The following is a 4187-nucleotide window of genomic DNA, read 5'->3' as shown; positions in this document are numbered from 1 at the left end:
GTTTGTAAAATTCTACCGAGTGGTGAGCAATCCTCCCACTCGGGGGCTTAGCTGCAGTCCAGTACTCGCCTAAGTTTGTAAAATCCTACCGAGTGGTGAGCAACACTCCCACTCGGGGGCTTAGCTGTAGTCCAGTACTCGCCTAAGTTTGTAAAATCCTACCGAGTGGTGAGCAACACTCCCACTCGGGGGCTTAGCTGCAGTCCAGTACTCGCCTAAGTTTGTAAAATCCTACCGAGTGGTTAGCCAGCCTCCCACTCGGGGGCTTAGCTGCAGTCCAGTACTCGCCTAAGTTTGTAAAATCCTACCGAGTGGTGAGTCGTCCTTCTCCTTTGGAGCTGCGACACAAATACAACGTACGCTCCATCTCCATCTGCAAGGACGACGAGGTGCAAGTCGACTGCAATCCTTTTCCTAGGAGCCGCACCACAAGTACAACGTACGCTCCATCCCTACCCGCAAGGGCGACGAGGTGCAGGTCGACCGTGGCCCTGTTCTCCGAGCTACGCCACAAATACAACATGCGCTCCATCCTTGTCCGCAAGGACGACGAGGCGCAGGTCGACTGCAACCTTCTCCTTCGAGCTACGCCACAAATACAACGTGCACTCCATCCTTGTCCACAAGGACGATGAGGCGTAGGTCGACTGCAACCTTCTCCTTTGAGCTACGCGACAAATACAACATGCGCTCCATCCTTGTCCGCAAGGACGACAAGGCGCAGTTCGATTGAAGTCTCCATTTCAAGGCTGCAGCTCAAACACGAAGGTCATTCCAAATAGGGAGCAGATTCCAAAAGCAATCGCAAGCATATTCAAAAGCAGTAAAGATAAATCCTAAAGTTCCAAGCGACAAATCAGAAGTATTCAAGCATCAAGCCCGAAGGAGTTTAATGGTTACAGCAACCACTCGGCATTCCAAGGCAAATTTAAGACATGTTTAAATATCATAGTTTGTTCACTCGGCAGGAGGAGGGCTGGCGGGTTTGATGAATTTGTCCAAGTCGATTCCATCTGCGATCCGAGTGGCAGCAGCGATGAAAGTCTCCAGAAAGGACTGGAAGTCATGCCTTTTGGTGTTGGCGACCTTGATCATTGCCAGCTTATCTTCGCGGGCTTCCTTGTAGTGGACTCTTACCAAGGACAACGCCATGTCAGCACCACACCAGGAAGAGGACTTCTTCCACTCTTGCACTCGACCAGGGACCTCGTTGAGTTGAGTCATCAGAGATTCGAGGTCATTTTGAAGCGTCGCTCTTGGCCAGAGTGATGAGTCGATCCGTGAAACTGCCACCTTCAGACGAGCGAGGTAACTTGCCACACTGGCAACACGAGATTCCAGTCGAAGCACATTCACGGCAGCCTCGTCGCCGACAGGAGAAGCAATAGGGTCCAAACCCATCTCGATCCGTCCAGTCTCCTCGTCGAAGTTTTGGCAGAATTCTGCAGTCAAAGAGTTAGTGAGTCGACTGGACAGAACTAACTTGCAGGTAGTAAAGCAGTCAGATTAAAAGGAGTACCTTCCAGCATAAGATAGAGTTTCTTGGCAAGAGTTCTCAGATAGGCTTCCATGTCATTTCTCTTACGAGCCGCAGACTCCAGCTTCTCATTCAGAGCCAACTTATCCTTCTTATGACGAGTTACCTCTCAGTTGGATTCAGTGAGAGAGGACTTCAGCTTGCTTACTTCTTCTTCCAGCACTCCGACCGAAGCCAACTTCTGGTCTGCAAGGGCAGTCTTATCTTGAGCCTCCTTCTGCGCAACCGCAAGGTCCGAGTCCTTCTTCTCCAGAGCCAACCTCATTTTCTCTGCAAAATAAGCAATCGGATCAAACAAGAAATCGAAGAAATACTTTAAAGGACGATCGACGTGAGTAGTCGACAGGCAGTTACCTTCCATACCAGCAACTTCATCTTGAGCTTTCTTCAATTTTTGTTGGCCAACTCCAAGTCAAGGTTGAGTTGTCTCTGCTTCTCCTCAAATTCGGCGAACTTGGCAATAAGAGTACAAGATTTCTGCAGAGGGTAAAAGACACATCAATCGACAAGATCAAAGATTATTTACTTCCAAGTGAATAAAACTTAAAAGTTTACTCAGACCCCAGCCGACTGCCCGCAGTCGACCGCGGTCTCGGGGACTACACCCAGCGGATGCACTTGGTGTGCCCCCACTGATTCAGACCCCACTCGACCGGTCCGCCCGGGTCGAGTTTAAAAAAAGAGAAGAAAGAGAGAAGAATTATTCAGACCCCGGCTGACTGCCAGCAGTCGACCGCGGTCTCGGGGACTACACCCAGTGCGTGCCCCCACTGGTTCATATCCCACTCGGCCGGTCAGCCCGGGTCGAGTGGAAGAAAGGAAAGGGAAAAGTACTCAGACCCCAGTCGACTGCCCGCAGTCGACTGCGGTCTCGGGGACTACACCCAGTGTGTGCACTTAGCATGCCCCCACCGGTTCAGATCCCACTCGCCCAGGCCGAGTGGAAGAGCGCAAATGCTAAAGACAACAAAACACCCAGTGGGTGTACAGATTCGACGCAAACAATAAGAGATTGTATGAAAGAAAATATTTCAGGTAGCATATCCTAATAGAACAAGGTCAGTCAAAAGCCTACTTACCTGGATATTGGCCCGAAGAGCCGCACTGGCATCGTAAGCAGCCTGGCTGTTCTCGTGCACCGTCTTCATCCGATCCATCATCACATTAGCCTGATGGATGGCCTCCGCAGCCGCGTCCGACTGGCTTTCCAGAACATGGTAGTTGGTGAAGAAGGGGGAAGATGACCCAGGTGCGGCAGCTTGGAGCTCCGAAGCATGAGGTTGGATGACTAAAGGAAATGCCGGTACAATCGATGGTGCAGGGCGCTCACTCGACAATGGGACAGCAAAAGTTATAGAGGCCCTACCTGTGTCTTTAGATTGCTGGACGGTTGGTGTTGTCATCGGTCCCTGCTGAGACGTCTTGCCAGCTGCTACTTTTTTGTTCTTTCTGGACCTAGGGGCCACATCTTCATCATCATCCGGAAGCTCGATGACGTTGGGTGGGGCTGCAAATAAACCAGTCGACCCCAAGTGAATCGCCAGCATTTTAATCGACCAATTAATCAAGAACAAGATCATGAGGGTTTTACCTGGGTTGGAGGTAACCGCGTCTTCCATTTCCTCGTCTTGGTATTGGCGGGAAGAAGTTCCAGATGTAGCAGCACTGCAAATGTCAACATTCAGTCGGTTATGTTCTGTTGCTCGAGTCAGCCAAAAGATCGGGCCAGATGATTACCCGGAGATGGTGGGAATGGTCACTTTGATTCTAGGAAAAGCCTTCGGCGGTTTGGAGGATGTGGCCTTCGATGGTTTCGGCGCTGGAGGCGGCGCGGTCTTGAGCTGTTTCGGTGCCTTCTCAGTCGGCACTGGAGAAGACGACCGATGGCGCTTCGAAGATTGCCCAGTTGGTGCAGCCACCAGGTCAGGGGTGCTTGCCAGATCGTGAGCATGCTTGGACCTCCTCTCTATGCGAGGAGGAGAGTCGACCTCTTCCTCGTCACTCGGGTCGTCGCTCTCCTCGTCCTCCTCTGCATCCGAGTGCCACTCGCCGCTCTCGCCCCCGCTCGCCTCTCCCTCGACATTTTGCTCCTGTAGTCCATTGGGCATCGAGTACATATCAATAAGAGCCTGAAAAGACAATGAGCAAAAGAAAGATAGTCGACTGTCAACAAGATACTACATAGTAAATCAAGAAGACACTCGACAATGCAGAATCATACCTGTTCCGGCTAGCGCAAATGGTCGAATGGAACCACCCTCCTGGACCCCCGGGGATTATCCTTGTTGCCGGTGATTCCTCTCAGCCACTTCTCCATCGTGTCCTCACTAATGTCCTCCGGGTGTATCCGAGTGGAATCCTCGAGTCTCGAGTACATCCACATCGGCTGGTCATGAGCTTGGAGTGGTTGAATGCGTCGACTGAGGAAGACCTCCAGCAGGTCCATACCAGTCACTCCGTCGCGGACCAGTTGGACAACCCGCTCGACCAACACCTTCACATGTGCCTTCTCCTCCAGGATCACTCTCAAAGAGGAGGGCTTCTCCACTTGAGCCATGGAAAAGGGGCGAAGTCCAGTCGACTGACCCGGGGTCGGCTGATCCTTGCAGTAAAACTAGGTCGACTGCCAGCCCCGGACCGAGTCGGGAAG

This window comes from Triticum dicoccoides, chromosome 5A (genome assembly GCF_002162155.2).
Source record: "Triticum dicoccoides isolate Atlit2015 ecotype Zavitan chromosome 5A, WEW_v2.0, whole genome shotgun sequence".
NCBI classification, from domain to species: domain Eukaryota; kingdom Viridiplantae; phylum Streptophyta; class Magnoliopsida; order Poales; family Poaceae; genus Triticum; species Triticum dicoccoides.
This window is presented reverse-complemented; position numbering follows the sequence as displayed.